The sequence below is a fragment of the Neoarius graeffei genome, chromosome 1 (genome assembly GCF_027579695.1).
Source record: "Neoarius graeffei isolate fNeoGra1 chromosome 1, fNeoGra1.pri, whole genome shotgun sequence".
Taxonomy (NCBI): domain Eukaryota; kingdom Metazoa; phylum Chordata; class Actinopteri; order Siluriformes; family Ariidae; genus Neoarius; species Neoarius graeffei.
This window is the reverse complement of record NC_083569.1, coordinates 105,134,351-105,159,443: the sequence shown is the minus strand read 5'-3', so window position 1 is coordinate 105,159,443 and position 25,093 is coordinate 105,134,351.

The window sequence follows — 25,093 nt, the reverse complement described above, 5'->3', positions numbered from 1 at the left end:
ATTTTATGATAAAACAAAGTACCTTGGGCTTAGGTTTAGGGTTAAGATTGGGGTAGACTTTCTTGGATTATGTTTCAAGAACAATAAAGAGTACAAAAGTATGAAGTTAGTGTAAATGTTTATTGTTTTGCTGCAAGTTTGCATGCAAAAGAGAAAGCGATTTCCTTTGAAGAATCAAAATCAATTTCAGTTTTTGTACACTTAAGTCTGTTTGTGGAGATGAAGGTGATTATTTTTCCAAACTTAGTTACTACTTTGGCATAGTCAGGTTCCTAATTAGCATATTTGGATGCAGTGGACTTTTTTTGTCACCCTTCTTGTAGTTGTTGCTGGTCTAGTGGTTAAGGTGTTGTGTTAAAAATCAGAAGGTTCTGAGATTGAATCCTGGGTGTGTATGAAATAATATATTCCAAAAAAAGCTAATTAGGTAGACAGACAAGAAGAAATACTAGACAGAGATAAAAGTGATGGAAAATAGATTTATTGTTCTTTTAAGAACCGCCTAAAAATGATTTATGGTTATTTAGCACAAAAGTCTTTTAGCACACGTCCAAAGTCTTTTAGCACAAATCAAAAGTATTTTAGCACAAGTCTAAAATCTTTTAGAACAAATCTAGTGTTTTAGCACAAGTCTAAAGTCTTTTAGCACAAGTCTCATCTCATCTCATTATCTCTAGCCGCTTTTATCCTTCTACAGGGTCGCAGGCAAGCTGGAGCCCATCCCAGCTGACTACGGGCGAAAGGCGGGGTACACCCTGGACAAGTCGCCAGATCATCACAGGGCTGACACATAGACACAGACAACCATTCACACTCACATTCACACCTACGCTCAATTTAGAGTCACCAGTTAACCTAACCTGCATGTCTTTGGACTGTGGGGGAAACCGGAGCACCCGGAGGAAACCCACGCGGACACAGGGAGAACATGCAAACTCCACACAGAAAGGCCCTCGCCGGCCCCGGGGCTCGAACCCAGGACCTTCTTGCTGTGAGGCGACAGCGCTAACCACTACACCACCGTGCCGCCCTTAGCACAAGTCTTTTAGCACAAATCAAAAGTCTTTTAGCACACGTCCAAAGTCTTTTAGCACACATCAAAAGTCTTTTACTGTAGCACACGTCCAAAGTCTTTTCACACACGTCCAAAGTCTTTTAGCACACGTCCAAAGTCTTTTAGCACACGTCCAAAGTCTTTTAGCACACATCCAAACTCTTTTAGCACACGTCCAAACTCTTTTAGCACACGTCCAAACTCTTTTAGCACAAGTCTAAAGTCTTTTAGCACACATCAAAAGTCTTTTAGCACAAGTCTAAAGTCTTTTACTGTAGCACATGTCCAAAGTCTTTTAGCACACGTCCAAAGTCTTTTAGCACAAGTCTTTTAGAACAAATCTAAAGTGTTTTAGCACAAGTCTAAAGTCTTTTATCACACATCCAAAGTCTTTTAGCACAAGTCTAAAGTCTTTTACGGTAGCACACATCCAAAGTCTTTTAGCACAAATCCAAAGTCTTTTAGCACAAGTCTTTTAGCACAAGTCCAAAGTCTTTTAGCACAAGTCCAAAGTCTTTTAGCACACATCCAAAGTCTTTTAGCACACATCCAAAGTCTTTTAGCACGTCTTTTAGCACACATCCAAAGTCTTTTAGCACAAGTCTAAAGTATTTTAGCACAAGTCTTTTAGCACAAGTCTAAAGTCTCTTAGCACAAGTCTTTTAGCACACATCCAAAGTCTTTTAGCACAAGTTCTAAAGTCTGTTATCACAGCTCTAAGTTCTTTAGCACAAGATCCAAGAGCACTTAATCTTTGTTATAATATACTTACTGATCATGTTTATAGATGTTTGATGAATTTTTTTATGAAATTTGCAGAGATTCCAATCGAAAAGTGAATTTCCCTGTAAACTCACCACAGCTCTGAGACTTGTCTTGATAATCAAACAACCCTAACGTCTTAGCGTCATCTCTTGTTCTTCATCGTCACCTTCTTCTTGTTTCATGATTGCCATATTATAAGCAATTGATATATTAATTTTGGTTGTTTTGTCATTCCTGAATATTTATATTGCACTTTTATTTAATTGCCATTCGTTCTAGGATACTTTAGTGGAAGTTTATTTTGTTTGTTTACATATCGCAACTGTTGGTTACTTCTTAGTCGGCAAAACACATGTTGTCTAGCAGGGCAAAAGACGTAATCCCCTGGTTAATTAATTCGGCAAATGCGTAATTATTGACAGTCAATTGAATTTGTGATCAGAAGTGACTGAAGTTATCTATAAAGGTGCCCACAATTCAAGGTTTGTTATGGCTTAACTACAAATATCCAAAGACACCAAAGAATCGGCAGCAGAAATTCAGGCTTCCAGTCCCTAAGCAATCATAAGAAACCGCTTCCTATATCAAGATGAGTATTTTTTTTATTATTGTGATCATAATCCAGAGTTGTACTAATAGACTTTAAAACTTGTGCTAAAAGACTTTGGATTTGTCCTAAAATACTTTTGTCCATATAATAAGCGGCAAAGCTTGTTTGTCTTGAGCTAACGTTGCCATTTCTTGACGGATTTCCACCAAATTTGGCAAGTACATTTGGGGATGACCTGAAATTTTGCAGATATAAACAAAATCCATGTACGGGCCCCAGGGAGGTCCTGGGGGGTGGGGGTGGGGGGCACAACATCCACCCACCCCCTCCCTCAATGCCTTTTACATTACATTTATCAACACAAACTCTCAATAGAGCTTCACTAAACTTGGCACATAGGTACAGGAGATAGCCACAATTTGGCAGAACTCAGAAATTCCATATTTGGGCCCCAGGGGGTCCCCAGTGGGCCCTTGGGTGGTGGATGTTTGGATTTTTGTTTGTCTTGGGTTAACATCATTTCTCTACAGATCTTCACCAAATTTGACATGGAAGTCTGGTGGTAACCCAGCATTTTGCAAACCCGGGAAACGCCGGATAATCTGCTAGTGCTAAATAACCAGATAACCCTAAAAATCCTAGCCCCTGTTTTATTAATGAGTCCCCAAAATAAAAATCCCTTTTAAGAATTTTTAGATAATCCAAAATTTTACCTAGGTTGGAAATTATGAACTAGGCTAAAAATTTTAACCCAGGTAAAAAAAAAAAAATCACTTAGGTTGATTTTTTTTTTTTTTTTACCTGTAGCACACGCATCCCAGACCTTAAAACAGTTTCCAAATGGGTTTTCTCATCCATGTAATATTTTACTTCTGTGGTCATAACCTAAACCATCATTTCTGATCACATTCTACATACCTTTTACAGTGTTTTTGTATCATTAGAAATAAAATCAACTATACCATATCTCCACGTTTAAATACAATTATTTTTCATTTAAAAATGCTAGAAGTTTGATTGTTGTACAAGGAAAGAAAATGAAATCCATTTCAAGACAGTCTGTAATTTTCAGAACTATATGTAATGCAATTTCTCAAATTTCCCAAGTGGACACTTCTTTTTTTTTTTTTCTCTCATTGTACACAGGCAGTGTAAATGTCCTCCCATCTTTTTCTTTATGTAGTTTGTACTCCAGCTTCAGGCTACAATTAGAGACATGTAAAGCTTTTGTATTTGTCATTAAAAGTCCGACATTGACATCACAGTGCTCCGAATCTGATGTTGGCAAGCAATTAAACTAATACGCCACTTAAAATGTCATGTACATAATTGCCATTAAATACAGCAACAGCTTTATCCAATGAAAATCTCTAATTACAAGTTTCAGACATCAAAAATAGAAAGAATTTGAGACGGTGTGAAAGGTGACTCTTGAGTGTTTGCGTTTCAACTCCTCTCACAGCTTTTTCCTTGACTTCCTGCCAAACATGCCAAGCGTTCGCCATCATCGAGACTGTTTTCAGTGGTGTAATGCCTGAAGATTATACAGATTCAAGGGCAAACAATTAAGTCTTACACAAAGCCTTACACAAACATCGCAGCCAAAAACCTCTCTGGCTGTGTCTGTCACTGACCCAGAATCCTTTGCTCCATTACAAGGTACGTCTGTGCACCACACTATGGAAACCAACAAGCCAGACGGCAACAACAACTAGCACTAGAACAAAGCAGACACATATGTAGCCATAGACCATGCTGTTTCCGTGAGATTTTTAATTAGAACTTTGGCGGCCCTGTTCTCTTGCACGCTAAACGTACAGATGTTTGTGCAAGCATGCGGAGCCCCGCTGCATTTTTCCTATCCATCTTTCAGCACGTCACTCACCAGCGAATCTATTCGCAGCACTTCACAGTGAAATGGGTTCCATGAGCACGTCGGTTACATTAGCGTGAGACGGCAAGGATTACATTTAGGTCTCGTAAATCAGATTTGTCAGGACAGTGATAGATCATAACATCTGAAAACCAAAACAGAGCATCTGCTGAACAAGAAAAGCAGCCCAGATGAGAGACATGTTTGCCCCACAGTCTACTGTATTTAGACCCTTTATAGATCACAGAAGGGACACAGATTTTTTTATGTCCAAATCCAAATGAAGAAATAGCAGATGTGTTGTACGACGTCTGTAAGTATTTGGTTTCCATTACTTAAAATGGAGAAATGGTTTTCGGTAAATAATTAGTCGTTAAAATAAGTCATTTGTTCATCTTCAGTATGCAGTGGCGTGGTGGTGTAGTGGTTAGCACTGTCGCCTCACAGCAAGACGGTCCTGGGTTCGAGCCCAGTGGCTGACGAGGGCCTTTCTGTGTGGAGTTTGTATGTTGTCTGTGGGTTTCCTCCAGGTGCTCTGATTTCCTCCACAGTCCAAAGACATATAGGTTAGGCTAATTGGTGCCTCCAAATTGACCGTGAGTGTGAATGGTTGTTTGTCTCTATGTGTTAGCCCTGCGATGACCTGGCATCTTGTCCAGCATGTACCCCGCCTCTTGCCCATAGTCAGCTAGGATAGGATCCAGCTTGCCTGTGATCCTGCACAGGATAAGTGGTTACAGATAATGGATGGATAGATCTGCAGTATGCACTTGATCCTTGTCAGTGGGACGGTGGATCCAGAGTCTAACCTAGGAACACTGAACATAAGGCCTGGAATGTAATTGCACATGTTTGCATGCTGATTCTCACTTGGGCAATGTAGAGTAGCCAATCATCTGTCTACTGGGATGTTTCTGGAAGATCAGAGGAAACCGGAGAAGCCAGAAGGAAGCCCATGTGTAAAACATGCAAAACTCCATAAAGATAGTAACCAGAGCTCAGGATCGAAGTCTAGAGCTATGATGGAGCAACAAGTACAGTATCTGGGAGACTAGTCGAAATATTTCACCAATATAGTTAAACCAAACCAGAAAGGCACTTCGGAGAAATTTCACATTTCATTTCCATTTTCGCTTGCTGGGTACATTTTGGCTGCCACTTCTCAATGGAACTTTTTATTTTTCTTTTGATTTTCCCTTTCAAATCCTTAAAATAAGATGGTAGGACAAGGTCCCCGATGTGCAAGTCCTCAGGCGAGCCAAAACAGGAAGCATGGAAGCCCTTATCATAGCCTCCCAACTTCGTTGAGCTGGACACATCTGGCACATGCCTGACAGGCGACTACCCAAAGCCGTTTTCTACAGAGAATTGAGCTGAGGAAAGAGGAGACAAGGAGGAGAGAAACTGAGGTACGAAGACATTTTGAAGAGGAACATGAAGAATTATCAATCAGACATGGGAAAGGGATGCCTCGGATAGAGCAACACGGCGAAGCGTAGTTGAAAGCTCAGTGTCGGTAATTGAAGACAAGTGTCAAAGGGAGTATACGAGGGCTCATGAAACCAAAAATTCCACAGCAGCTCAACCAGGTCATTCATACCACCACTGCAGACGACTCTGTCGCTTTGGTCCAGGCCTCGCAGCCCATCTGTATTCCTGTGCATCTTAATGAAGCAGTTATCATCGCTAGCGATGGACAGCTGACGACGATCTTCCCTTTGTTTTTCTTTTTGTGTTTGTATGGTTTTGAATGTTTTGTCCACCAGTTGTGGTGTAGCTCCGGACCCAGTTTTGGGCATCGGTTCTCTTCAGATCTTGGTCCACCATGGGTGATATCTGTGCTCCTCGCTATGGACTGCAGTAAGCTTGTTGCTCTTTTAACATCGGGGTTGTCCAGCACTCTGTGTGGCGGTGCTTCTGTGCTTGGCATGGTGTTCCAAATGATGCTGCTGGTGGCGTCGTGGTGGCTGTGCAGGCGGTTTGGGACATTACCAGTGCTCTGTGTGGCAGTGCTTTGATGCTTGTTTAGTGGATCCATGGTGCGGTGTTCCAAGCCATGTTGCCTGGTGGCGTCGCGTCAGCTGTGCAGGCAGTTTGGGACATACCTTCATGTGCATTTTGGTGGGATTGTGGGCAGCTATGCTACTGGAATTACATCCTGGCCCTCTTTTGGTGGAATGTTTGTTTTTTTTTGTAACTGTAAGTGTATAGCAACCTTGGGTGTAAGAAAGGCGTTGTATAAGTTGAACTTGTTATTATTAATTTGTGTTAGCAGTGCTGACACAAATTGCTACTCTCACTCAGGATCTTTCTACTTTATTATTATTATTATTATTATTATTATTATCCTAACTTTTTTTAAGAAGCTATTTCTCGCTCAGTTTTCAACCAATCATCACCAAATTTCACATGAAGAATACATCTGGGCTGAATTACACTGCTGTGACTTTTAGTACTGATCTGGATCGCCAAACTGGAACGATCCATGAACAGTGGGCTTTTTTTTTCCTCACTAAGCGTCATTCTCAATCTCTGACCATTCTGGATCTATAGGGTACGGTGACCAGACATCCCAGTGCAAATCACTGTGACTTTAGTCACAGGATTGATCTAATTATTATTATTATTATTATTATTATGTATCACCCTCCTCTCAGGCAACTGGGGCACAGCATGCTGCTTCATTCGCCAGAGGTCAACCAGACCTCTCAGACTGTTTGATCAGATAGGTATTCAGCTGAGGATTCGATGAAGGATGCATGCCATCCCAAGGAGTGCGATCTTCTGCACTCATCTTCCATGGGAGTTTATCCAGCTGGTCTTGGAACCCGGTCTTGATGGTCCCCAATGTGTCTACTACTATTGGGGTCACTCATGTCTTCGTGTTCCATGTGCATTGCACCTCAATCTCGAGGTCTTTGTACTTGATGATCTTTTAGATTACATTTGATTAGATTCACTTTATTGATCCCACATCGGGGAAATTCACGTGTTACAGTAGCAAGAAAATGTCATACAGATAAAATAAAACTGAAATAAAAATTAGACAAACGAAAGATTAAATACAGAGGGCTATTTGCATTATCTACCATGAAAAAGTATAGAAACATTGCCTTATTGAGAGGCTCGGAAAAAAATTGCACATTTTCAGCCTCACTACTCAGTATGTTGTTGTCTTCCGCGATGGCCACATCAATGAACACACATGTTTTGTTCTTTTTATCCTGGAACACAATGTCCAGCCTGTTGGCAGCTATGGTTCTGTCCGTGGGCACCATCTTATCCCACATGACCACGCAGTCTCCATTATCAACAACCGCATCTGGCTTGTGTTGATACCAACTGTCAGGCACAGGAGTACCCAGTTGCTGACACAGCACCCAGTTCACACATATACCAACCTTGTTGTGTCACTCAAGGTATTCATCTCATCTCATTATCTCTAGCCGCTTTATCCTGTTCTACAGGGTCACAGGCAAGCTGGAGCCTATCCCAGCTGACTACGGGCGAAAGGCGGGGTACACTCTGGACAAGTCGCCAGGTCATCACAGGGCTGACACATAGACACAGACAACCATTCACACTCACATTCACACCTACGGTCAATTTAGAGTCACCAGTTAACCTAACCTGCATGTCTTTGGACTGTGGGGGAAACCGGAGCACCCGGAGGAAACCCACGTGGACACGGGGAGAACATGCAAACTCCGCACAGAAAGGCCCTCGCCGGCCACGGGGCTCGAACCCGGACCTTCTTGCTGTGAGGCGACAGCGCTAACCACTACACCACCCTGCCGCCCGCACTCAAGGTATTATTATTATTATTATTATATTATTATTATCGCAAAGATAATGCACTTGAAGTTCAACATTAACCTTTTACCCAAACTGCGAGACAGGGAGAACTTCACAATGATGTTGGGACTTTACCTGAGACCTTTTGACCCCAAGGTTGCCATCAGCATGGCTCCAACCCACTCATGCAGGGAAGAGTAAGTGCCAGCCATGACACATCACCATAATTCAGCCTGCTGCTAGGGATGAGACTTCATTAGAAAGGCTGTGACCTACAAATAGCACCCCTGCCCGCAATAAATTCCCAAAATGGCGCCTGCCAAGCAAGCTTCTCTCACTCCTTTCATTAAAATAGTTAACACTCAATCAAGCAAGACAACTTACTCCCACAAGCGCACCAAATTTGGAACCAGAGCCGTTTAAGTGGCATGTCCTCTTTAAAACGTGATGAATTATTTTCTGGTCATTAATAATTACCATCATTCTCTACTCCCTCTGATTTTTTTTTTTAATTCTGGAGGATTTACCAGAGCTTTCCATGGCCAATAGGCCCCCTGGGAGACCACAGTGTCAATCTGAGCTGTGCAACCTACCAAATATTTAGCATAATAGCTAGTTACTGTGCTATCATTGTCAGGAGAAGCTGTCAGCCCAGGCCCTCTGGCTAATTAAAAAGGTTGAGGGATTAGTGTTAGTTTCCACACAATGTGGGCACATTGCCTTGGGATTCTGGCGGTGCGAGCGCAGGATCATCATGTCCCTTTAAATCACTCCTCATCATCACCAGAAACATTGATGCACAGAGGAAACGCTGACTAAACACACATGGAGTAGAAAGACAGAGACAGATTAATACTTAACTTCATCAGTTATGACAAGCCCCTGCTTATACCTTTTAACAGAGAAGTTTCTGGAATACATGATGACACCGCCGTTCAGATCGTATATGAAATGAAACATATTCCACGTCAATGTCATCACAAAACTCCCTGGTATTGAAAAGAGCTTTCGAATGTTCACTTAGTCATATTTTAACACAAAGCTTCTCACTCCAGAACTTCTTGGAACATCATCTCAGCGCTCTTCATGCAGGCCTCAGGTCCAAAAATATACTGGATATAAAACACCTGAGTCAAGGTATTCTCCATTTTGTGTTTGGAGCCAGACTGGAATGAGAACATCTGCTTCAGGATATGAATGTGCGAAGAAAGGAAGAAAACACTTGGGGACATCCTGTCATAGACAAATAATCAACAATGAGGTTGGTGTGATGTGATGTGACTCGATGCAAAGCGGAGATACTTTTACCACCATGAGGGTGAGTTATTTCCAACCATGTATAACATAATTTGCCAATGAGAATGTTTTCTTTCTTTCTTTGCTTTTTTGCTTTTTTTAATGTGCAACATGTCATACTTTTATCCATTTATAGTTACATTTAATGTAGTGGAACGTTCATGGACCAAGTTACTTCCAGAGGTGGAAAGTAATGAATTACATTACTCACGTTACTGTACTTGAGTAGCTTTTTTGTGTACGTATACTTTTTCAAGTAATTTTTAAAGAGTGTACTTTTACTTAAGTATGTTTTCTTTTAAGTAGTGTACTTCGGTACATGGTGGTGTAGTGGTTAGCGCTGTCGCCTCACAGCAAGAAGGTCCTGGGTTCGAGCCCCGTGGCCGGCGAGGGCCTTTCTGTGTGGAGTTTGCATGTTCTCCCCGTGTCCGCGTGGGTTTCCTCCGGGTGCTCCGGTTTCCCCCACAGTCCAAAGACATGCAGGTTAGGTTAACTGGTGACTCTAAATTGAGCGTAGGTGTGAATGTGAGTGTGAATGGTTGTCTGTGTCTATGTGTCAGCCCTGTGATGACCTGGCGACTTGTCCAGGGTGTACCCCGCCTTTCGCCCGTAGTCAGCTGGGATAGGCTCCAGCTTGCCTGCGACCCTGTAGAAGGATAAAGCGGCTAGAGATAATGAGATGAGAGATGAGACTTCGGTACATTTTACATCACAACCGTTACTGAGTAAAAAAAAATAAATAAATTTTAAAAAAGGCTAAAACGGAGAAGGGGAAATGCGTTCTGGAAATGAATCAAGGGAAGGACAGTTGTCGGGCGCACGAGTCTCACACAGACGATGGCGGACATGGAGGAGACCGAGGAACCTGTGGTGGACGACCCTGCAGAAAACGCAATTTCTTCCAGTAATGAAGTGCCCCCCTGGCCCTACATACATGATCACTTCAGCTTCGTAGAGAAAAGGGGTGACAGTTTCATTATGCAATGCAGATTATGTGTGCCCAAGAAGACAACCATTGCGGCATACAAAAATTCGACGTCTAATCTGCGCAAGCATGTTGAGGTAAGTATTGTCATTGGCATCATAATCACGGGCACAGATAGAGGGTGGGACGGGTGGGATTCGTCCCACCCAGATTTAAATTCACCTCGTTCGGTCCCTCCCACTTATAGGGAGGAAAAAACGTCTATGCTGTCTTTCTTTGCATAAGGCAAACCTCACGGAAAAATCAAAAGACTAATTACCATTCGGTTTATTGAGGTGCACAGCAGTGTATACATAGTTGCAACAACTCACATAAAACAAAACAAAGACTGATATTCGGTTGGTTGAGCTGCACAGACTGCACAGGTTGCGAGCTCGAGCTTGGTTGCTATGGTTACCCACAACAAGTTTGACAGGCATATCGGGGTTGGGGTTGGTTTGCTGGCAGCTTTGTCCCCCCCAGTTTTTTGTCCCCCCCCAGTTTTTTGTCCCCCCCCAGTTCAAAAAACGTATCTGCGCCCCTGATCATAATGTTTCCTTTCCATAGTAAAACCGACAATAGGCTGGTTATATTCCAAAAATAGTGGATGGCATTGCTAATGTTGAAGTAGCAACCTGTTGGTACTGTAACATAACGGAAACTAGTCTGTTATTCGGTTGGCTAATCACAAAAGTTAAAAAATTTCATAAAAAATCTATGGCTTGGCCATGGTATTGTATTGACCTTTTTTGTTTGTCTCAGTTTTAATGCAGCATTATCCTAAGCATTCAATTTGATACACTTCCTTTAAATAAAACATCTGGGTTGAGATGTACATATATCCTTGTTTCCTCTTCTTTTTCATTTTTGCACAACACAATGGAGGCAGAAAACACCCATTGTTAAAAGTAACGTTTTACTTTTACTCAAAGTACATTTTAAATGATCTACTTTTTACTTGAGTAGATTTTTTGTCTGGTAACTTTACTTGTACTTAAGTAAAATTTCATCAGAGTAACAGTACTTGTACTTGAGTATAATATTTTAGTACTCTTTCCACCTCTGGTTACTTCCTGTTAGCGTCCTTGCTGCTTGAAAACGTTGTTTCCTCGCTAGTCTATGTCTTATATTTTAATCTTGTTTTCAAGTTTTTGAGGTTAAAAGTTTTTCCGCGGAAAAAAAAGCAGCATGTCATATGACCAAGAAACCGCAAAGAGTGAACTCTGAAGTCAGAAATCTGACTGGAACAAGTCACTGACGCTGGACACTCCTTCTGAAATACGACTACATTGCAGGCATTTAGCAGACGCTTTAATCCAGAGCGACCTACAATGTACCCAGAGCAGCCTGGGGTTAGGTGCCTCGCTCGAGGGCACTTCAACCATTCCTACTGGCCTAGGGAATCAAACAGGCAACCATTTGTTCCCAAAGCTTCTTCTCTAACCATTAGGCCATGATAAACATCTCTGGAGCACTGATACATGTTAATCAACACCTTCTCACCAATCAGAATGCAGAATTCAGAATTCAACAGCACTCGAGTACAAGTCCATGCTTCAACTTTTTTTTTTTTTCTGGGTTTTGTCAGTATGGCCTCTAGACCCAAGACTTACCGTACTTGACAAATACAAACTCTGCAATAAGACCAACCCCACACACGAACACATTCTCTTACCTGGATTTTGTCTCCTCCCCATGAGGAACATCATCCTGACCACTTCCTCCCCAACTCTTTTCTTCTCCTCCATCTATTTCATTTCATATCTTTCCCTCTCTGCTCCACTGGTGTTGTATCATCTATCAGCCTGGTAAAATGATGAGACTGAAACATGCTGCAAAGAAATCAAGCGTGGAATAGAAGTCACTCATGTTGACCAGATGCCCATGTTGCCATTCTGATCACAAGAGCAGATCACAAGTGCAGAAGCTCACTGCTGCCATCTGTCCATGATGAGACAAACTACACACATTCAAAAACCAGAAAGTTACTGGAAAGAAATGGACTGGTATCATTAATATCCATGTTCAATCAGAATCCATGTTGTAACCATGATGATGTTGTTTAGATAAAGAGTGAAGTAAAGTTTCGTTATGTTCTCGTTTTACACCAATGTAAGCTCTAATCAGGAATAAATGATGATACTTCCATAACACCATTTTTTTATTTTATAAAATTGCAAATTAACATTATGTGAACCTGATTCTCATTTTAATAGGGAAAAAAATCCACTCGCATACTCATTTTTATAATTAACATCCGATTATCCAATCAACAGCATCCAATACAGTATGTATTGCCTTTTTTTTTCAAACATTTTGCTTCACCTACTGTACAGTGGTGCTTGAAAGTTTGTGAACCCTTTAGAATTTTCTATATTTCTGCATAAATATGACCTAAAACATCATCAGATTTTCACACAAGTCCTAAAAGTAGATAAAGAGAACCCAGTTAAACAAATGAGACAAAAATATTATACTTGGTCATTTATTTATTGAGGAAAATGAGCCAATATTACATATCTGTGAGTGGCAAAAGTATGTGAACCTTTGCTTTCAGTATCTGGTGTGACCCCCTTGTGCAGCAATAACTGCAACTAAACGTTTCCGGTAACTGTTGATCAGTCCTGTACACCGGCTTGGAGGAATTTTAGCCCGTTCCTCCGTACAGAACAGCTTCAACTCTGGGATGTTGGTGGGTTTCCTCACATGAACTGCTCACTTCAGGTCCTTCCACAACATTTCGATTGGATTAAGGTCAGGACTTTGACTTGGCCATTCCAAAACATTAACTTTATTCTTCTTTAACCATTCTTTGGTAGAACGACTTGTGTGCTTAGGGTCGTTGTCTTGCTGCATGACCCACCTTCTCTTGAGATTCAGTTCATGGACAGATGTCCTGACATTTTCCTTTTGGTTCAGTTAAAAGCTGTTAATTAGTTCTGGATTTCATTTTTTGAAGTTTATTATCATTAAGGAGTTAGTCAATAAATTGTAAAACAAGATACAATGGTTTTCCTTTGATCACTTCCTGTAATCAGGAAAATTGATTTTTCTCAAAACAATGGAATTGGATACATAGCGTTTTGGAACCAAACTCTTCAACTATAACTACAACTGTAATGATAGCTATAAATAAATCGGTCCCCTGCAGGTTATATGGTGGGTGCTCACACCAGACCAATAACAATCCCTATAGCCCAGGCCTGGGTTTATCCGTTTCGGTGAGATTGCTTCTGGAGCCATTTTTCCAAACATGAACCTGATCTGATAAAACATCTGCTGACCAATCAGGTAATTGTTTACATGTGATGCTGTCTGAGCATGTCCTGTTTTTCCTGAACATCTTTGTACATCCTTGTTGCATCATGAAGTCATGGAAAAAGGATTCACAGAAAATAAAAAATATATATATAACCCAAAACACAGATCTTTTATTCATGGATATGTGATATTTTCTATGAAATATCAATAGTAAATTGATAAACATTAAAATGCCGGTAAGATATTTTAATTATAAACTTCGGCAGTGGGGCGGCACGGTGGTGTAATGGTTAGCGCTGTCGCCTCACAGCAAGAAGGTCCGGGTTCGAGCCCCGTGGCCGACGAGGGCCTTTCTGTGTGGAGTTTGCATGTTCTCCCCGTGTCCGTGTGGGTTTCCTCCGGGTGCTCCGGTTTCCCCCACAGTCCAAAGACATGCAGGTTAGGTTAACTGGTGACTCTAAATTGACCGTAGGTGTGAATGTGAGTGTGAATGGTTGTCTGTGTCTATGTGTCAGCCCTGTGATGACCTGGCGACTTGTCCAGGGTGTACCCCGCCTTTCGCCCGTAGTCAGCTGGGATAGGCTCCAGCTTGCCTGCGACCCTGTAGAACAGGATAAAGCGGCTAGAGATAATGAGATGAGATGAGAACTTCGGCAGTCCAAACATTTAATAGTTTTAGACTTATTTAATTTTTTTTTTATCTGTGATGCATTTTTTATCCATATGAAATCAGTAACCAGTCTGTAATATACTGAAACATCTGTGACCAACCTGTAAGTTATTATTATCCGTGATGCGGCCGTATTAAAATCCGTAACCACTCTGTATTTTTTATCCATTTTCATTATATTTCTGTAATCAGTGACCTATCCATATTATATCAACCACCGGAGTGTGTGCATGGGTTGTTTTGGAGTCCAAGCTGTACAGTACGACCTGGAATAATGTGCTACTCCTTGGAAAAAACTTCCATGACTATTCCGAAGTTGTATGGGTTTATTTCCCTGAGTGGCGGGACCAAGTGATATTATAGTCAGGATTATACCGTAGTTGTGGTGTTTCTGCTCCAGACTGGAGCAGAGTTGGAGTTATAGTTGTTGTGGAACCGGGCTCTAAGTTTTCAATGAGTATTTCAATAAACACGAGAATAATGATTTTAAATAACAGTAATGATTTTCTTTCAAATTGATGTAAGCCAGGGTTTAACTCTGGGTTCAGATATGTGTTTCAAAAATACCGTATATTGTTTGGAAATGAGACCATACACTAAAACCATGTTGCTAATGAACGCAAAAGGAGATGAAATACAGAACTGAGTATGGGTGGAATCTTGGTTTCACTGGACCATATGTAGGCTTTCTGTCTATCCATGTCTTTGTAATATTCTGAGAATGTAATTAAAAAAAATATATCACATTTGTGCTGCAATTGAAGGGGCAGCCATGGCATGAAGGTTAAAGAAGCAGTACTGAGCCCAAAGGATTGCTGGTTTGATTCCTGGGAGTTGAGAGAATGAAGAACAGCACTTTCCTCTCCCTCTGTATCATGGCTGAAGAGCCCATGAGCAAGGCACCTAACCCCTAACTGCTCCCCAGGCACTGTAGCATAGCTGCTCACTGCTCGGGATTTGTGTATGTGTTCACTGCTTCATAATTTCTCTGTGTTTGCATGTACATGTGACAAAAATAAAGGCTTCTTCTTCTCAATAATGTCATATAGCACAACTGGATTGGGACCATCCCCAATGTCTGACATTGTTTTAATGGGTGTTTTTATACAATGTGTGTCTTCATATGGTGTAGCATCATCACAATATACATTGTTTCAGCATATTCCAGTGGATACAGCGGTGCTTGAAAGTTTGTGAACACTTTAGAATTTTCTATATTTCTGCATAAATATGACCCAAAACATCATCAGATTTTCACACAAGTCCTAAAAGTAGATAAAGAGAACCTAGTTAAACAAATGATACAAAAATATTATACTTGGTCATTTGTATATTGAGGAAAATGATCCAATATTACGTATCTGTGAGTGGCAAAAGTAGGTGAACCTTTGCTTTCAGTATCTGGTGTGACCCCCTTGTGCAGCAATAACTGCGACTAAACCTTTCTGGTAACTGTTGATCAGTCCTGCATACACCGGCTTGGAGGAATTTTAGCCCATTCCTCCTACAGAACAGCTTCAACTCTGGGATGTTGGTGGGTTTCCTCACATAAACTGCTCGTGTCAGGTCCTTCCACAACATTTCCATTGGATTAAGGTCAGGACTTTGACTTGGCCATTCCAAAACATTAACTTTATTCTTCTTTAACCATTCTTTGGTAGAACGGCTTGTGTGCTTAGGGTCGTTGTCTTACTGCGTGACTCAGACTTCTCTTGAGATTCAGTTCATGGACAGATGTCCTGACATTTTCCTTTAGAATTCGCTGGTATAATTCAGAATTCATTGTTCCATCAGTGATGGCAAGCCGTCCTGGCCCAAATGCAGCAAAGCAGGCCCAAACCATGATACTACCACCACCGTGTTTCACAGATGGGATAAGGTTCTTATGCTGGAATGCAGTGTTTTCCTTTCTCCAAACATAACGCTTGTCATTTAAACCAAAAAGTTCTATTTTGGTCTCATCCGTTCACAAAACATTTTTCCAATAGCCTTCTGGCTTGTCCACATGATCTTTAGCAAACTGCAGATGAGCAGCAATGTTCTTTTTGGAGAGCAGTGGCTTTCTCCTTGCAACCCTGCCATGCACACCATTGTTGTTCAGTCTTCTCCTGATGGTGGACTCATGAACATTAACATTAGCCAATGTGAGAGAGGCCTTCAGTTGCTTAGAAGTTATCCTGGGGTCCTTTGTGACCTCGCCGACTATTACACGCCTTGCTCTTGGAGTAATCTTTGTTGGTTGACCACTCCTGGGGGAGGGTAACAATGGTCTTCAATTCCCTCCATTTGTAGACAATCTGTCTGACTGTGGATTGGTGGAGTCCAAACTCTTTTGAGATGGTTTTGTAACATTTTCCAGCCTGATGAGCATCAACAACGCTTTTTCTGAGGTCCTCAGAAATCTCCTTTGTTTGTGCCATGATACACTTCCACAAACATGTGTTGTGAAGGTCAGACTTTGATAGATCCCTGTTCTTTAAATAAAACAGGGTGCCCACTCACACCTGATTGTCATCCCATTGATTGAAAACACTTGACTCTAATTTAACCTTCAAATTAACTGCTAATCCTAGAGGTTCACAAACTTTTGCCACTCACAGATATGTAATATTGGATCATTTTCCTCAATAAATAAATGACCAAGTATAATATTTTTGTCTCATTTGTTTAACTGGGTTCTCTTTATCCACTTTTAGGACTTGTGTGAAAATCTGTTGGAGTTTTAGGTCATATTTATGCAGAAATATAGAAAATTCTAAAGAGTTTACAAACTTTCAAGCACCACTGTATGGTACGTAGATATGAGAAGATGTGATGGTAGGAAGCCATGTGTGTAGTTATTTTGTAAAACAAAAGTAAAAGAAAAACAGATTTTCTTTTTTTTAGTTGCGTTTATCCCTTTGAAGTCCACGTTAAAAGTCAGTGTCTACTTCAACAATATGTGGAGGATTAAAAAGCTTTTTTTCCCGCACACACACACACACACACATTCTAGTTAATCATGGTTAGTTCCTAAACAGAACAAAAAATTACCTCTTGAGTCATTTTTTTCAAGGACGCCTAATGAGCCTGCACACAAAATTTTAATCTACGCACTAATTGACTCTATGAATCACCACTGAGTTAAATTACATTCACACTTAATAACTTCCAGAGAGTCACACACAGACGTTCATATGTTCCCCAGCACATTTGTGCTGTTGCCCTTTTTCCTACACTTTGAAGAAAAGAGTGAATGAATGATATTTGAACAGTGGTTCGTCTAAGCTGACTCACTGGGCAAAAACCTGGATAACATGAATCACTGAATCATTTCACTCTCCAGTTTCTTCTGAATCTGTATCCTGTGAAATCGAACTTACTGAAGGATTTCCCGAAATTGCTGTTCTGCAGCATTTCACTTTTAAAATCGCCAGACAGGAAACACGTAAAGCACTAACGTAAACAGCAATCAGATTGAGGGTAAACCAATCAAGGGCTTTGTCCTCGTGCGCGCAGCAGACGATTAGCGGGTGGATTTCCTTCCAAGCCGTTTGTGGCGAATCAAGGCGATTCATGCAGCGCGCTACGGACAATTAGCAACTTGTTTTACTTAAATTAACTCCAAAACCCATTCTGGAAGTACATACTGTCAACAAGCTGGAAAGATCCAGTGCTCTCCCTCAGGTGCATTTAAGGCTTGCTTACATTGGTTTTAGCCGTTATTTGGTGAAGGGCTCTGTATGTGTACTAGCAAATCATCTGAGTGTGTCAGTCAAAACAGTTGCTTCAAATCAGGCTATGTGGTCCAAATCATGACGCTCGTGAACACCGCAGGAGATGGAATACAGATGACTGACTACTGCTCGAGTCTCAGTTGAAGGTTTCACATCAGAAAACAGCCCGCATGCAGTTCTTCCTTCTCTTCTTATCACAGCCAAATCAATCATTATATCATGATACATGCTAACGCTATTGGATACTGAATGCTAATAAATGGAATGTTTCAGGAAAATAATCTCACGTTTACAAACGAGTGGTATAAAAAATAAAAAAAAAAACCTTAGTGTTAAAGTTATGAGCAGGATTAGTGTTTGTACTTTTTTGGTATGATTTCTCAAAAATAAATCAATAAATAACATGATGCTCCCACCACCGTGCTTCATTTTGTGCACGGTGTTCTTGGGATCATACGTATAAGGCTTCTTTCTCCAAACACAACAAACTGAATTATTGACAAAAATTGCATTTTTGTTTTGTCTATTGTATATCTCATCTCATTATCTCTAGCCGCTTTATCCTGTTCTACAGGGTCGCAGGCAAGCTGGAGCCTATCCCAGCTGACTACGGGCGAAAGGCGGGGTACACCCTGGACAAGTCGCCAGGTCATCACAGGGCTGACACATAGACACAGACAACCATTCACACTCACATTCACACCTACGGTCAATTTAGAGTCACCAGTTAACCTAACCTGCATGTCTTTGGACTGTGGGGGAAACCGGAGCACCCGGAGGAAACCCACGCGGACACGGGGAGAACATGCAAACTCCGCACAGAAAGGCCCTCGCCGGCAACGGGGCTCGAACCCGGACCTTCTTATTGTGAGGCGACAGCGCTAAGCACTACACCACCGTGCCGCCCGCCAACATTATTATTATTATTATTATTATGATTACATTCCTATCGGGTGTTCAACGCATCTTTCTTTTTCAGAATTCTCTCAAAATCTTCCATATTTAACGAAGCAAACCTGGTGGCCATGTTTGTTTACAAATTGTCCCAGTCGCTCACTCGCTAGCGCGGAAGTTTTATGCCTCCAACATCTGACATCATATTGTCTTGATAACCATGCAATATCGTAAAGCATATTCAACACTTATTCCCCATTGGCTAAAGTGACGTAATACACGTAGAATACGTGATATGCCAACAATATTGCATGCTATCGGACCAAATGAATGAAACCTGCTAGAAGGGAATAGAACACGTTTTTCTTCCATCGAGAAAGCATCCTGGATGTATAATAATTCCCGATATTTCACTCCAATGATGTCACTCCCAGTGTTTTCCTGCTGACTTGTCAAAATGGCGAACCGGTTCAAAATTAAAATTCTTTTGATTAACTTGCATATATTTTTTTGTGGATGTGTCCATCCATATAATATAAAGAACATTACACGGTGGTGCGAAGATATGAAGTTTATCTTCTCGTGTTGAAAATATTTCACTCATTCACTTCCCTCACTCATGAATATGTTCAGCGCTCGAAGATAAACTTCCTATTGCTTTTTTGTTCATATTACGGTATGTACAAAATCGAGACATTATATGTATATGTACGGGGCTGCATATGGTAGAAAATGTCAAAATTTGCACTCATTTTTGAAGTAAAGATTGACTAAATCCTGTGTCCGAAATTGCTCACTCAGTCACTACTCCCTATATGGGGAATTACTGTATAGAGGACTATATAGTGAGCTCATTGGTTAAATGAAAAAACGCTTTCGGACACTAGTCCGTCACGCTGGTATTTACGACATGCCAGATCAGTCGGCTGGTGGGTTTTCAAAATAATAAATACATGCATGTATTTTTGTGATAAATCCATATTATACTGAACACATTTCCAACATTAATCAATACAAAGTACCTGCATCTTTCAGTTATTTTAAATCAAGGCTGAATCCTTTCTTTCTTCTTTGCCGCTGCCTTTTATTAAATCAAATTTGAGACTTTTAATTTGATTTCTTTCAGTGCAACTGCAATGCATGATGGGATATACTGCTTTGGTTAGTGACCATCGTTGTACACTACTTTTCGTGATGCATTGTGGGATACTTTGAGTGCACTATATAGGGTGTAAATAATCCTCACTAAGGTTTCGGACAGCACTACAAAATGGCGTCCCCACTATATAGTGAGTAGGGAGCGATTTCGGACACAGGGTATGATTTCTTTCCAGTGTGTGGAAGTTATATGAAGGGACGACAATAATACCAAACTCTGAGAAACCTGAGTGGTTGCTTTACTTGATGTCTAAGCTAAACACGTGACATGAGAACTATTTTGGCATCCGTCGACAAATTGTGGTCAACAGTTTTTCACTGAATCTAGATAAACACACACCTGTACAATCAAAATCCCAACCTCATTTCCAGGCACAGAATGTACCTGCAAAATAAACATGTTCTCTCTCACTCTCTCTCTCTCTCTCTCTCTCTCTCTCTCTCTTATACACTCCAGAGCCCATTTTCCTCATGTCTGATTATTCATGCATTCATCGCAGGCCCATGCTGAGTAAACAGAAAAAGCAGTCCACAGCTCTGCTCTTATAGGGAGCGTACGGTTTCACTCTGGGGAACAGCCGCCAGCCTGCACAGCTGTTTCCTACTAAAATTACACCAAAATTCAATTCAACAACCTAATGTTTCAGACAACCAAATTGCTCCAAGGCTCACCCTCCCTTAGCGAAGAATGAAACTTTCCAGAAAAAACTGGTGGATCTGCCCAGACCAGATGAGGAACATACCCTAACATACCTTATGCATGTTTGTGTGTTTCCATCCTTGCTGTTTTCACATTTTCTATTATGTTTATTGAAGCACTCGTCACTGGAAGAATATTAAAGGCCAGAACCAGTTGTACTGGATGCAAGCCAAACAACAAACACATTTAAGTCTATATGAACTGCTGACACATTTTATATGCAGTTTGTCACATTTAACTACACAAAACAGAATGTGCATGGTGTCCTGAGACGGACTGGCAGCCCATCAAGGGTCTATTCCAGCTTCGTGCCAAGTATTCCCAGGACAGGATCCAGAACTGGGGCAACTCTGGATTTTGGACAACGCTTTTACGGCTGATTTTATGTCTTCACCCTCCCCCTTGCTAGGCTTCAAGCTCTACTGTTACTCATCAAGAAATTGGGCAACAATCTGGAAAAGCAAGATCAAAGATGTTTTTCAGGTTCTTCCTTTCAAATAGACACATTTATCCAGTGGTACTGCCACCTGCTGAGCTGGAGCTTCATTGCAACATGATTTACAGTAAAAAGCACCATCCGTTTATTATGTCCAGCCTCTCTTAAATGTGCTGTGAAATATTTCCATTTTCCACCTCTAATTTCCCAGATTCTCAAAAAGGGCATACCAGAAGAAGCCACGAAAACATCTGGAGATAAATGTTCATGACTGGACAATGTGAATATGCTGACTTAAAGCACGGCTACTCAGTGAACCAGAGGATCATGTTTAGGTATAAGAGCTCAATTTGCTAGTTTGTTTCAAGAGGAATGGCTTTTTACATTCCTCCGAAACACACATCCCGATGCCTTTGCAGAGACGGCGTAAGTCGGGGTTGGTTGACATGTCCCAAGTCCTCCATCAAAACTGGGTTTTGAGGTTTTGATGATTTCTGTCTGGTGGTTGAGGGTTGGATCTTTTGGATATATTAATTCTACTAAGCCACATTAAGTTTTCTGTTTGAGAGATTTTTATTTAATATTGTAGTAACTAATGATAGTAATAATAAGGAGTCTCCAGTGTCAGTATTTCATAAAAGTAGATAAGTTTTCCAACACGGGAAAAGCTTCAGGACAATCAAATTCTGGTTTCTCACTCATAAGAGGGTTGTTTTATTTACTTCAAGCAAGAGAAAAGACATGATGATGATGATGATGGAACCACTGTGATAACTTGTTTTGTTACATTAAATGTAACAATAAATGGACATGAGACCGTTTATGACATTCATTGACGGCGTAGCCCACTCCGACCCTGTCTAGTCCAGAAAGAGTGATCTAAAGTGGGCCACCTTAACGCACAATAAATGTTGCAAGCTATATACAAGCTATAGATAGAAGCTATATCCACCCTAGGAATAAAAAAATCTGTTGTTTTTACGGAAAAATACTGGCAGCTGTGGTCAGGGGCACCGCCAGAAATTTTGGGCCCCATGAAAGATTAGAATTTTGGGCCCCCCAACTTTGCCCACCCTCGTCACAATTGCACTATTGTCATTATTTGACTTTTGATAGCCCATGGACCTTGAGTTTGTGACTTTGTTATTACATTTTATGTATTAACCTACCAGGGACAAGTTTGATGCATTTAAATGAACTCCATACTCAGTAGCCTTACAAATGTTACCCATAAAAGACAGGAAACATCTTATTATAAATTTATTTCAAAGTGACACGGAGTGACATTTCAATTTGATCAATTACATACGTATTTCTTCATATGTTGTAACCTCTATCCCTCTTTTATGTGTGCTGCGCTTTCTCCAGCTCCTCAATTTGAAACCAATGGTTTCGAACGTGTGAACATTCCACACACGTAACCATGTCAAACACTTGACTGGTGTCCATTATTAGCAACACTTTAATCTAGCAAACTGTATATGGCGCTCGCTCATTAAAAACTTCAATCCTAAAGCATTTATGGGTTGTATTGCTGCTTACCTCCTTCTCCAAAGGGGGGTTCAGTGGTTTGGTAGGGCGGAGGTCCCCCTGAGGCTGAATCTGTGCTTATTTAGGGCACCCCATTAGTTATGAAACTGGTTATTAGCACTAGTTATTAGCACCAGCATACCGTAATATTTCATCTTGTTTATCACACAAGTCAGTTCAGTTATTAAAATGGAAAAAATGTCACTGTACAAACTGTAAAAGTGTTCTCTTGAGAGGCTAATCCAACCACGTTCATACTGTTCATTTACCATTCGCTAATATTTTGAACACACATGTGAGCGATAGCTACCTTTCTTTGGGAAAAACTGAGTGACCAGTTTCCTGCCTCTCCGGTCCCTCTCAGCTTTCAGCTGCCTTTCTTTACGTTTTTGACAGCCACTCTTCATATTTAGCGATCATAGACTGTACGCACTCCACTGCTGGCTGGCTGGCTGCTGCACCGCAACACAGCAGCAAGTAGCGTCGCACTGATCAGCACACAGATTTAACGCATCGCGCTTCTACCAGAACTGGACCGTACCATTTCGCAAAAGGGGGAGGGTTAAATGACAATATGTTGAAGAACTCAAGAAATAGACAACCTTGTTCAATTAGCTCATTTTACCAGATGGAATATTGCATTGTTGTTCTTTCAAAAGTCTTATTAAAATCATTAAAAGCATATTATCAGCCCCTTAAAGGGCCCCATGGCAGTGCTGGGCCCCTAGAATTGTTCTAACCTTTCCCCCCCGGCAGCACCCATGGCTGTGGTTGCCAGAATAATCCTGTTAAAAATACAGTGAAATGTAAACAACATTACAGAATAACTTGTACATTTCACTGGGATTCCATGTACAATTAATGATAACTGAATGTAAATTTTACAGGTATTCAATGTACAATAATCAATACATAACTGTTAATTTTAAGGATATTCATTGTACAATTAAAAAAAGCATCTAGGAATGAATTGCGAGTGTTCTCGATTATTGGTTTTTGTGGCTCCAAAATGATGGTTACAAGCAATGATCTACTAGACAGATATTTTATTTGATTTAGAGTTTTACGAAATGTGCCGGAGAGCCTCTACTGACATTTTTTTTATTTTTTTAACAGGGCAATGATGTAATTTTAACTATCACATTCTGTTTAAGTATTACAGTTTGTCTGTGTTTAAACTACAACAATTTGTAAATTCTAAAAAAAATATGATCAATTCAACATATTCTTACTGTGAAATTAACAGTGGTATTTGGTTAGGAGTTTTACAGTATATTGATGTAAATTACACACTGCTTCATTGTTTTTGTATTTACAGTTTTTTTTTATGTCATGATTTTACATAAATTCACTGTTAATTCTACGGACATTTTTTACAGTGCAGAAAGAATCCAAAACGGCGAGGAACTGACCGAGAAGAAGCGATTTTTGTTGAACTGCTCACTCATTAAGGCTTAATTAGTCCATAACTTCATTAGTAATTGTAATGAAGCAAATCTGGGTAGAAGTTATATGCACCCTAGGTCCCCCTACCTTCATGCCAGAAAGAATCAAAATCGGTGAAGTTGAGGGAGAAGAAGCGATTTGTGTGGAAACTGCTCGTTAGGGATTGATTAATTACTCCATATCTTCATTATTAATTGAAACTATGCAAATTTGGGTAGAAGCTATCCATATGCACCCCAGGCAGACCAAACTTCCTGCCAAAAAGAATAAAAATCAGTGAAGAATTGAGAGAGAAAAAGAAGCGATTTTCGTGAAATGTAGACAACGACGGACAGATGACAAACAACACATGATGGCATAAACTCATCACCTGTCAGCCAGATGAGCTAACAATGGATACTGTCTAGTTCTTTAATAAATAAAAGGAGGGGGTAATGTAATTACTAGAAAATTGGTGTGGTACAAGAGGAATAAAACAGTTTGTTGGAACATAATAAGAAAACTACTTCCTGTTGTACCCCACTACCATGTCACTGATGAAGAGGAATAAGACCCTTTGGGATATGGTGCTATAAAACCATGATCAACTCCACTTCATCACACCATCCAGTTTTTGATAATTTTCCTCTAAAAGCACAGCACTGAGAGTTTTATTCCTCTTTATGTTTTGTTTTTGTTTATGGTCTGTTCTGTTCTTGGCTGCAGGACTGGAACCCAATGTGTTCTTCTGTTTTCTGTTGCATGCTGAGATGCTTTTCTGCTCACCATGGTTGTAAAAAGTTGCTATGAGTTACTATATCCTTCCTGGCAAAAAAAAAAATAAATAAAGCTTGAACCAATCTGGCCATTTTCCTCTGACCTCTCTTATCAACAACAGAACTGTCACTCACTCTGTGTTTGGTTTTTTTTTTGTTGTTGTTTTTCGCACCATTCTGTGTAAACTCTAGAGACTTTTGCATGTGAAAACCCCAGGAGAAACCTCAGC